At 38.9% G+C, this 12,318-nt stretch overlaps 1 protein-coding gene across 4 annotated transcripts in view; it reads left to right on the forward strand.

Moving 5' to 3' along the window:
• ASB15 (ankyrin repeat and SOCS box containing 15) overlaps positions 1–12,318 on the forward strand; it is a 58,728-nt gene that overhangs the window by 14,921 nt on the left and 31,489 nt on the right. For 3 of the 4 annotated variants that reach the window (XM_042971039.1, XM_042971055.1, XM_042971064.1), the window contains exon 4: positions 4,561–4,584. The exons of the other annotated variant lie outside the window; for it this stretch is intronic. The gene's annotated coding sequence lies outside the window, so the exon portion shown is untranslated. The remainder of the gene's footprint in view (positions 1–4,560; positions 4,585–12,318) is intronic. 4 annotated transcript variants of the gene reach the window in all.

The following is a 12,318-nucleotide window of genomic DNA, read 5'->3' on the forward strand; positions in this document are numbered from 1 at the left end:
GCCTCATAGGGACCTTGGCCATCTTTGGTATAAGCCCTTTTAATATTGGAGCTCAAGAGAGTTTGCTATGAACTACAGAAGTTTCATTCAATGCCTCACCCTTCCCTTTCTCAGTGAAGCCTGTGTGTGCATCGTTAGAATTTTCTTTCCATCCTATGGTCCAACCTCCCTCTTGTAGATATTCAGGCAACTGGGCCATTGCCATCAGTAAACTTTATGAAGTCTTATTTCTCCTATTTCCTATCCAGTTTTGTTTTTCTTAATACAAATCTGTGGGGCGCCTGGGTGGCTTGGTCAGTTAAGTGTCCGACTTCGGCTCAGGTCATGATCTCACGGTCCGTGGGTTCGAGCCCCGCATCGGGCTCTGTGCTGATAGCTCAGAGCCTGGAGCCTGTTTCAGATTCTGTGTCTCCCTCTCTCTCTGCCCCTCCTCTGTTCATGCTCTGTCTCTCTCTGTCTCAAAAATAAATAAACGTTAAAAAAAAATTTTTTTAAATACAAATCTGTGATAACACAATTTACATACAAGATATTTTACATGCAAAGGTAAGAAACAAGAAACAGTATTAATAGTGTCATCCAATATACAAAAATGTGGGTCATATTTATTTTGCCAATTATATTTGAATACATTGGTTCCATTGTAACATGTTTTCCTTAATAATTTCAAAGCTTAATTGGGAAAAAAATCTTAGATAAAAAAATCTTGTTAGTTAGAATTAAAGAAGTATCTTTATTTTTTAAAAGGGTATTGTTAAATTTCTACATTGCTATAGACTCACTGCAGAGATTATAATAGCTATATAATCTGAAGTGTTTTGTTATTGCCAATGCACTTTCATGCAAAATAAATTCTCTATAAATATTCTCAGAAATATTCCAAATGGCTTTTCTACTTCTTTGCTTCTACTTACTTTTTGTTTAACTTTAGCCTGAGGGCCTAATAGATAATCATAGCCAAAGTGAAAGTTAAAAATTAACTCTGAACTAGTTTGTCACCTGCCTCTACCAAGGGATTTGCAAAGTTATAACTTGTTCAGCTCCTGGGAGCTGAGTTAATTATGGCAAATCACACTAATTTAATTATTCACTAGGTCTTGAGGAAAAACAATCTATTACGTTGTAGAATGCATTGTGGATTTGCCTTAAGACTCCCAGCTTGTCGTTCCATGTGTCAGGAAATGCCTATTTAGACATTTAGTTTAAGTGAGAACAGTATGGTGAAGCTGAAGATTTGATGTTCTCTAGGCCCCCGGGGCTTTTAATTCAATTCCCATTTGTCGCACACTTGCTATGAGCAAATCCTACGTGTTACACCCTGTGTCCTCAGAGGTTACAGATAAAAACCTGATGTAAGAAACGTACATATAGAATTATAGTACAAGGCAAACAAAAAATATATATAACTGGAAAATAAGGAAGAAAATGAGATGGACTCTGACAGGCTTAAATAAAGCTTCATAGAGGCAGAGAAGGAAGATTAAAGCCGAGTTTTAAAGGGGCAAAACTTATACACGCAAAGATGGGAATGCAACAAAGGGCACTTGAAATAGGCGACAGGGTGACTAAGACACAGAGGGAAGAATGCGCGTAGCCCTTTCAGAGAGCACACAAGTTAAGCTAAGGTAGCAGGTGAAGTCTTGAGCTGCGTGGCAACCCTGGGTTCTCTTAACACAGCGCTCGATGCGTTTTTTGTTTAGCTGCTCGTTCAGTTGCTTGAATCATGGAGCACAGCAATCATTCAGGAAAACTTGCCAGGCACTGGGCAGCTCTGAGCTTGCCTCTGTTCAGGAGCTAGTCTGTAGTGAGAAGACACTGCTCTACATTTCTTGCTCCAGGATGGGGATAGGGACAGCGATCCGACCTGTAAGGACCTGCGCATACACGCATGCGCGCGCGACACACACACACACACACACACACACACACACACACACACGCACTTTTGTGAGGTCTTCCAGCCTAGGGGCAAGTCTGTCTGGGTTAAAATCCTAGCTCTGCCCCTTACTTGTTGTGCAAACTTGGGCAATCTATTTCACCCTTCCTAAGGCTTACTTCCTCCTTGAGAAAGGACCATGATAACATAACACCTACTTTGCAGGAATGATGTGAGGATTAAATGTGAATTAATGCACATACATTAACCAGGATTGCATTATACAGCACCTTTGTGCAATTTGGAAAATTTTAACCCTCTCTCCAGACCTCTCCACAACCTTTTGCCAGGGCACTCAGATCAATGAGTGGAGATGAAGACATTTTCAGTCCCTTGCTGCCTTCATACAAGCAGCCCTCTGCAAGGTGCAACCTGCACAACTGTACACAGAAATCCTGGAGAAAGGACTTAGCATAATGCTTTGCTATACCAAGATTTCAGTAAACATGGGACATCATTATAATTATTAGGCGGCAAACCACTGCAAAACACAGTGTTGAGGCTCCGTTGGAGACTACCTGGTTAAGCCGGTTATGAAAAGAGACTGCTGTATTCACAATCCACCTCTAAGTCTTAGGAAAGCGTTCAAAATACAGAATTGGAAAGCGTAGCAATAGGCCTCCATTCCTGTGTGACTCTCCTCCCACTAGATGGTGCTGTCTTTCAATGCAGGCTCAGCTTCCGCTTGTTTTGGTAGAAGGGATCTCCGTTTAGAGATGGCCTTTATTTACCAGTAACTCAATCGATAGACGGGTGGTGTTTGTCCCCCACAGGCTTCCTTCAGCTCTTGGTGGAGGAGGAGGTGTTACTTCTGTCTCAGAGCATCCGTGTTCCACAATGTACTTAAACACTGCTCCAAGGAAATGACTCTCCCTAGATGGTAGAAAGCTTCAGGAGAGCTCTGAGCAGCTATGAACTTCCTGACTCTTTGAATTCACAACCAGAATGGCATCAATAAGTAATTTACCACATAACAGCCTCACTTTACCGTTTGACCACCCCTGCTTGTGATAGTGAGAGCAGAGGCAGGACTTGATCATCCAACTGTGTGGTTATAAAAAGTTATTCTCCAGACATGTGAGCTGCAAGCCAGGGGAGGAGGATTCTGCCCAACTTGAGTCCCAAGGCTGTATTTTCGTTATTTCTATCTTCCTCTTATTTTCATTTTTCTCATTCTAAGGAATTTGTGAACTTCACTACCCAAAACATAGGTTTCTGAGAAGTCCTTCAGTTGAAGTGTTTATATCACATTATGAGGATAACGTGCTACTTAAGGGGACAGGGCACTGCTGTTCCTCCACACCCATTCGTGAACAGCACACCTCCTACTAAATTTGGAACAAAATCTACATCTCAGTTTTAATGGTAAAATATCTGCAAAACGAGAAGAGGGAAGAGAAATCATTGAATCAGATCGTGACTTTTTGCTGCCTAAAATGCTCCCGTGGCTGCTTCTTGCCTCTCGCAATGGTTCTCAGACTTGGGACACTTGGACAAACTCATTCCACAGCATTTGAAGGCATGGCTTTTCAGAAGGGAGGATACGTGAGATGAAAGGTGGGCTGTATTACAGTATCCAAAGGAGGCCATGTTCAAACGTTCAGTCTATACACACAGCCTTGGAGATTCTGGTGAATAATACCACACACCCCAGTTAAAGGCAGGGAGTAAGTCCTTTGTTAACTCCACTGCCCTAGAGGAAGAAATAAAATAAAACCATAAATTACTGGGGAGCCAGGGTGGCTCAGCTGGTTAAGCAGCTGGATCTGGATTTCAGCTCCATTCGTGATCTCACAGTTCATGAGATCTGACAGCACGGAGCCTGCTTGGGGCTCTCTCTGTCTCCTCTCTGTGTCTCAAAATAAATAAACTTTTAAAAAGTTTTTTTAATTAAAAAAAAACACAACATAATTTACCTAGTGTTCTCCATGGTCTGACTCCTGCCAAAAATGTCCAGCTCATTTACTGCTGGCTCCTCAGTGCATTCTATGACCAACTAAGGGAAGTGTTCATCCTTCCTCCCACTATGCCATTTTCCTTCAGAGTTTTGTGCATTTTCTCTGCCTGGGATGCCTGTCTTTTTTTAGATTACCCAAAAAACAAACAAACAAACAAACAAACAAACAAACAAACAAAAATCCTTCTCATCCTCAGCTCCAGCCTTTATTTTCTCTGTGGCATTTTCTTTCTCCCCTCCTGAAAACTAAATATCACCTTCTTTTGGCCATCTCTTCATCTCCTCCATCAATTGAGAGTAAGAACTGCCTTGTTGGATATGATCACTGTACCTGGCACATAGCTGATAAATCCATGCCTAGTGAATAAATGAATGCAGTACTATTCAAAGGAAACACATTGCATTTGGGTTGCTCGGTAACGGTAGTGTAGGATGGTGAAATAAACCAGTGCAAATCTTATTTAAGGGTTAACTTATTAGCCTGTTTTAAAATCTAAGTCAGATAGAAGGTGAAGGACTGGCCAACATCACACACAGAAGTATCTTAGCAGAATCCGAAACCTTAAACGTAAGGAACGTTCAAGCTATAGAACGTAAAATGATAGTGTTATAGATTCTTAAATGGGAAACAGCTTGTCTAATTCCAGACCTCATTTTAATATTCCAGCTGACACAGGGAAGATCCAGAGAGGTAAGAGACTGACTCATTTCAAAATGTCTTAGCCCTAACAAAAAAAAAAAAAAGTCTTAGCCCTTTCAGCTCTCAGGCCATGGGGGGAGCTATCATGGGGAGTGGACTCTGAGGAGACGCTGGAGGTGAGATGGTGTTGAATTGCAGCGAAATTCCAAACGGTTCCAGAAGTCCTCACCTGCAGTGTTCATCATGCTTGGGTCCTGCCCTCCACCTCACCCACTTGCTCATCCTGTGTTGGGTGATTTTCTAAGGAATTGGTAGAATTGTAAATTTCTACTTAAATGTCTATTTATGACATGGTTTTATTCTCAAGCAGTTGCTAGTATAAACTTTCAAAGAACTGGTTTTTATAAATCCACGTCTCTAATTCATAATATAAGTCTAACAAAATGAGCTGAGAGGGATTTTTCAGAGAGAAAAAGTATAGGAAAAGGAAGTCACATTCCCAGATTTAGGGAGCTATGTATGCCTCCTACAATCTCCCAAACATAAGAACACTGTCTCTCTTCCTCATACTGAGAAGCAAGGCAGAGGGGAAGAGAGATGGGAAATCACAGAAAGGAAGCCTAGATGGTTCCTGAGATGATTTTGGAATAGAAAACAAACCTAAAGGTTGCTAAGTCCAATGGTCAATTTTTAGTTCTTATCTTACTTGACCTAGCAGCAGAATTTGATACAGTTGGTCAGTCACTCCCTCCTGCTGCAAATATTTTTCTTCCCTTGGCTTGCATTCTACCTTGAAGCTTCGGTTAACCCCAGGACTCATCCCTTGAATGTATTTATTTTTATATCTACTGGTATTCATTTGGTGAGCTCATCTAGCCTCATGGCTTTAAATATCACTAATTTATTTCTGCAGCTCAGTCTTCCCTCCCCCCCCACCCCCCTCCCCCACATACATGGACGCATACTTACCTGCCTACTTAACTTTTCCTCTTGGACTTTAATAGGTATTTCAAGTTTTACATGATCCAAACTGAGCTCCTATTCCTCCTTTTTAAACCTGCCCCTTCTGGAACCTTTTCCATCTTAGTTAATGGTAACTCTATATCCTTCCAGCTGCTTAGGTTCCATCCTGGTCTCCTCTCTCACAAACCCAACATCCAATTCAAGCCAATACTCAAACAGATAAAAATCCTACATGTTAACCCTACAGATAACAGATAACCTACATGTTAGAGGATAATATGTTTTATCTAGTCCTATATCTTGAACAGCATGTCTGGAAGAACATAACACTGCTCAGAAAGTACTTGTTGAATAAGGGAATCAATGACTTCGAGACTAAGAATATGAGTACGTGTTTTTAAAAAAGATATTTCCTTAAAATCAAGAGTTCAATATGTAAGAGCACAAAGTTAAGAATTGGGAAGGAAAGAAATAGATCTTTGTTTGACAATGAATTTCTTATTTTAGATCATCCATAAATATGGTTCCATAAATATGGTGACCTGTTAAAATCACCTGCACAGTCTTTCTTTCCCCATGTTCAGGAATTACATCAGAGTATCTGGGGGAAGGGCACAGCCATGGGTATTTTCTAAAGCTCTGCAAGTAATTCCAGTGGGAGCCAAGCCTGAGAACCACTGCTGTATGGGAATCATTCTTAAAGTTAGTGTTTACATACTAATTATTTGTTCTAAATGTTTCATACTGGAATCTCACTCTTTTTTCTTCCCTAACAAGCTCATCTATTATTTTTCATAAGGTTTTCAATCACTCAGCATGCTAGCACTGTGTACAAAAAATAAAGAATGCAAGAAAATTAGCCTAAAATTATCAGGACAAATATAAGTATTCTGAAAGGCAGCTAAAATAAAAATACAAGAGGGTTAGCTTTCTATGTGCCAGAAATAACCCTTTCAAATACAATGAGGAAAAACAAATCTATTCACAAAGAAATAAAAATTACAAAATACTAAGGGATATTTAAGAAATAATCAAGACTTAAAAAAAAAAACTATAGTGCTTTATACAAGTTTAAAAGAAATATTTTGAATCAATTGAAACATACCGTATTCCTGCATGGGGAGATTAAATATTTTAAACTTGTCAATTCTTCCCCAAAGAATCTAATCTTAGTGTATGCCCAGTCACAATCCCATCTTGACTAGATGATTTAAAAAGTCACCTGGGGCAACTGGGTGGCTCAGTTGGTTAAGCATCTGACTCTTGATTTTGGCTCAGGTCGTGAGATTGAGCCCCCATTGGGCTTGGTGTGGAGCGTAGAGCCTGCTTGGGATTCTCTCACCCTCGATCCCACTGCCCCTCCCCTGTTCACACTTTCTCTCTCACTCAAACAAACAAACAGACAAACAAATTCACCTAAAGGATATTAAAAAGAAAAATGAAGAGTGATGATTTAGCCTCCCAAATATCACACCATTCTGTGCAGCTGTGATGATCCAAATAGTGTGGTCCCAGTGAAGGAATAAATGGGTATAGGAATGGGTTAGCATTTCCTTGTGTTTTTCAATTGCTGGGCTATAATTATCTCAACAAAGAACTCAAATAATCTATTGTACTTGAATTGTGTACCAAGTCCCTCTCTTAGAGATGCATTTTTTAAAATTAAATTTAGTGAAAAATAAACTGTTCAATCTTGTTAAGTGGTTAAAGACACAATTTTGTTTTGAAACAGGAAGGGAAACTCCTCCTTATTCCCTAAATCCTAATTTAGGAAGCACTGCAATTAAGTCCCCAGACTGATCCATCACTTACGGGGATTCATATGTGACATAGTTGTTACCAACTATTGTCATGGTTATTTTCTTCACAAAGTTTACTACAATTTATTTTCTCACTTACTTAATATTTACGTCAACAACATAAAAATAAATTCCTTAAGGAGAAGGACCTGGTAAGTCATTAGTGGCCTGGAGAATGGTATATGCTCAATAAAATATTTGCCAAATACAGCCTTAGTGAGAATCTCATATTCATCTACTTCTCCTACCATTTCTGACTTTGTAAGATGCTCCATAGCCTGTGAGTCGGTTCACTACTATATGTCACCCAAAGTCCCCTTGAAAGTATCTGCTTACACTGGAACTGAATGGTCCAGGATGGGAAATTACCCAAACATTCCACGCTGCATAGGAACATGTTAACAAACCTCAAAACTCAATTTGATTTTAATATTAAAAAAAACTTTTTAATGTTTATTTATTTTTGAGACAGAGAGGGATAAAGAGAGAGAGCAGAGGAGGGACAGAGAGAAAGAGAGGGAGACACAGAACCTGAAGCAGGCTCCAGGCTCTGAGATGTCAGCACAGAACCCAACACGGGGCTTGAACTCACAAACCATGAGATCACGACCTGAGCCCAAGTTGGATGCCTAACCGACTGAGCCACACAGGCGTCCCTGATTTTAATATTTTTGATACTACAGCACCTGTGAAAAAAATGTGAAAAATTGCCTTATTTGTATGGTAATTATATATTAGATCCTTAAATCAAGCCACAACTAAGCCAAATATTTAGTAGAAGTACCATTTTGGAAAATCCAGAGTATTCTGCCCCATTACTTACACTGTTCTATTAGAGATAAATTTAAACCTAGCAGAATAATCACATTTTTCTAGTTTCCTCAAAGAATCATTAAGCTTAATTTTTATATTGAAATTAAATTATTTGAACATACACAAAACAGTGGGTCAAATTTGAAATATAAAAAATAAGACTCTACATGCAAAAGGGGAGGAACAGGGTCTTTTAATAGTAGATAGGATAGATTTATGTTGAGAATGTTGAGTTTAACATGGTAAGTTTTGTTCACCAAATTCATATAACTTTTATATAACAGTTAATGCTAAAATATTCTTGTTCATAACCAAATATTAATTGATGGAATGTCATGAATTAGTAGCTTCAAAAAAATTGAAATATAACAGGTGCACATGAAAAACACCAATCTTTTCAGAAAGAACAGAATACTGAATGTTCAGTAATTCGAATTTTACTTTGCTTGCCAATATAAAGTTCTATTGTACAGTCTTGATTATGACTACGTTTAGTGAATATTAAATAAGGTACTAAGAATAGTGGAAGTCTCGCCTTAGCACTATCAATTTGGGATATGTAAGAGATCAATATTACAAAAGACAAGAAGAAAAAAAAGGCTCTCAAAGTACTTTGATGATCTGTGAATGTAAAACCAGTGTCTCTTTTTATTTTTTTTTTAATTTTATCTCTATTTTATTTTATTTGTATTCATTTTTGAGAAAGAGACAGAGAGGGAGAAAGAGAGTGAGAGAGCAGGAGAGGGACAGAGAGAGAAGGAGACAGAACCTCAAGCCTGATGCAGGGCTCAAACTCAGGAATCTGAGCTGAGATCGTGACCTGAGCTGAAATCAAGAGTCAGACGCTTCCAGACTGAGCCACCCAGGTGGCCCCCATTTTCTCTTTTTAAAACTCAAATGTGTGTATGTCTTTGTTCTCCAGTCTTCTCCTCCAAACCTACTTATGTCTTATCTCTCTTGCCAAATTCTGGCTTCTTTTCTACTTATTTGCTCTCTAAACAATGATAAACTTCTTAAGGACCAGAATTGAGTGTCCTACCTGTCTTGGCATGCATGTCCTGAAGTGGTCTAGTACCACATTCTTCATATACTAAAATGTGTGTGTGCATGTATAGAACAGGAAGTCAAGTGGGATGGTTTTTTTAATGTCCATTTTAGGTCCCAGAAATAGAATATAATTAACCCTTGAACAACATAGGGATTAAGGATGGCAACCCCCACGCAGTTGAAAATCCATGTGTGACTTTTGACTCCGTGAAAACTTAACTACTAATAGGCTATTGTTAACTAGAAGCCTTACCAATAACATAAACAGTTAACACACGTTTTTTATATGTGTTTTCTATTTTATTCTTACAATAAAGTAAGCTAGAGGAAGGAAGATATTATTAAGAAAATCGTAAGAGAAAATAACATTTATAGTACCGTATCAAAAAAATCCACGTATAAGTGGATTCATGCAGTTCAAACCTTCAAGGGTCAACTGAACTATAATAGTAAGTACTCTATCTGTAGAGTGATTACTATTTTTTCAAAGAACTTCCATAATTATTCTCTCATTTTACTCTCATATCAATGATGTGAAATATCAAGGGCAGAATTATTATGTAGGTGGAAACCAGGACATAAGTATTTAAGTGGTTTGCCTTAATTCACAAAAACATGGACACATCCGAAATCAAAATGCAAATTCCCTGCCTTCTTTTAATCCAGGATTCTGTCTCTTAGATGCTCTTGACCTGTCTTTCATGGAAAGAAACCAACCTACTTTCTTGAAATTCATTATGACTCAGTTTTAATTGAATTAACCTTTAGTTAAATTACATAAGAAATAACTGCTAAACCATGTGAAGAAGTCAGTGTGTTTAGCAAAAATGTAGCTTGTGTTTCGTGTGTGCTTTCTACAGGACAAGCCCTTTACCAGACACTGGTGACAAAGTGGTAAATGTAACAAAGTGCCAGTAAGAACTCTCCCCACTTTTTGTGCACCATGGGTTTAGTGGGCTACGTATAGTGGTACCTTACTAAACACCACTTGCTTGTCACTCACCTTTGTGCTGCTGTGTGGAAACAAAATGGCAGGAGTGATGTCAACAATGCCCGTTCTTCAGAGGCCTGTGACATCAGCACCTGGTAGAATGTGGTGCTGATACATTGGACTCACAGTTTCAGTTTGATTTTCAGTCTGAAAAAACAAACAAACAAACAAACAAACAAACCCCAAAAAACAGTAGGAAGCACAACAAAAGCAAACAACCAATTATCAATTATCAAAGTCCCTGGAAGAACACTTGAAATAAAGGATTTCCTTTTTTCACATTTTTCTGCTGTTTTATACACAAATGAAAAATAAAATGGGCATTTCTTAAATCACAACCTCTCATGACCAAAATAATGAACAAGTGCAGAAAAGGAAGAAGGAGGAGAAAATTGGAAATACTGTATTTCTTTTTTTATTTTTTACATTAGTTATGATATTGTGGGGGTTTTGACATATATTAGAAAGTACTGTATTTCAAAGTGAAACCAAGTGAGATATACATAGATACATAGATATTGCTTACTAAACTGCAAAATAATGGGACCAAGCAAACCGGGATTTTCCAAGGAGTTTGGACAACACCATTTTGCCCAGAAGGCAAAGATAAAGCTGCAGTTGTGATAAGGCTTTTATAAAGAATGGGCTGGATCAGAAAGGAATCTGATAAATGGCTTCGTACAGGTTGGATGTGATTGTTTGGCTAATCTTAGCAAGATCTGTATTTTTAACTCACAGTCAGAGGCCTGCAAGCCCCCACGTTTGCAGGAACACAGAGTACCTGTGAGTAGTAGCAGCCGGCACCCTAAACATGACGGCCAGGATGCCACATTGCTTTCTGGAAGTTAACATACCATGCTACCCAAATCCTTTGTTCCCAAAATAAAAATGAGTGCTTCCAGGGACAGAACTTCTAACACTGCGCTTCAACCATTTCAACCTAAGACTCTTCATATCAGTTGCTATAATTATCACTGTGAAACAGAACATGCATTTCTTGCCATATATAGATATAAGGGACATGTATTTGGATGTCAGCATCATTACAGGTGCCTTCCTCAGGACAATAGTAGTAGAATTCAACAGTCCTTCACTGCTTGATCACACACCTTGCTTGAAACACCCTTTCCAGGCAGCCTAGAAGTCCATTGTTCAAAAATCGGATTCCCGTTGTTTCCATTTTGAGAAAATCAACAAGAAAAGCCAACTTCCCAAACAGGCAAATGTTGGAAATGGTTATGAGCATTATGAACAGAGCATTCTGTTAAATATTTGAATTTACTCAAAGCATGCTTTAGTGTGTGTGTAGAGATGATGATGAACTATTTCAGGAATAGACCTCTTAAAAATGGTGGGTGTCTGGGGAGGCTGGGTGGCTCAGCTGGGTTGAGAGCCCGGCCTTGGCTCAGGTCATGATCTGGCACTTTGTGAGTTCAAGCCCCACATTGGCAGGCTGCTCTCAGAATGGGGCCCACTTTGGATCCTCTGTCCCTCTCTCTCTGCTGTTCCCCTGTTTGCTCTTTCTCAAAAATGAAATAAACATTAAAAAAAAAAAAATGGTGGGTGTCTGGGACGCCTGGGTGGCTCAGTGGGTTAAGCAGCCGTCTCTTGGTTTTGGCTCAGGTCATGGTCTCACAGTCGTGGGATTGAGCCCCATGCTGGGTTTGCGCTCCGTATTGGCTTCCAGCTGACAGTGAAGATCATGCTTGGGTCTCCCTCTCTCTCTCTCTCTCTCTCTCTCCCCCTATCTCTACCCCTCCCTTGCTCACACTCTGTCATAAAATAAATAAATAAACATTTTAAAAAAGTGGTGGGTGTCATGGTCATTTGTATTATCATTATAATGGTTATTATTACTATTACCACTTCTACATTACAGATGAAGATATTGGATCTCAGAAAATTAAACAGCAAATCTAAAGTAACAGAGCCAATAAGTGGTAAGGCAAGATTTGTTCATAGGCCTACATCATCAGTAACATATTTTCATTTATTTGCCACATAGTCCCTCTTTTTTTGTCCTTTCTGTTTTTTAAGCATTATTTTAAATATTGTGTGATCTAAGGAGGTCTATAATAACTATTATATGGAAGGATAAAACAGGCATAAATTGGTTGGTATAAGATCAGAAATGTCCCTGAAATGTGCCAAACCACATTTTTAAATGTTTGG

The sequence above is a fragment of the Panthera tigris genome, chromosome A2, assembly GCF_018350195.1.
Source record: "Panthera tigris isolate Pti1 chromosome A2, P.tigris_Pti1_mat1.1, whole genome shotgun sequence".
Lineage (NCBI taxonomy): Eukaryota > Metazoa > Chordata > Mammalia > Carnivora > Felidae > Panthera > Panthera tigris.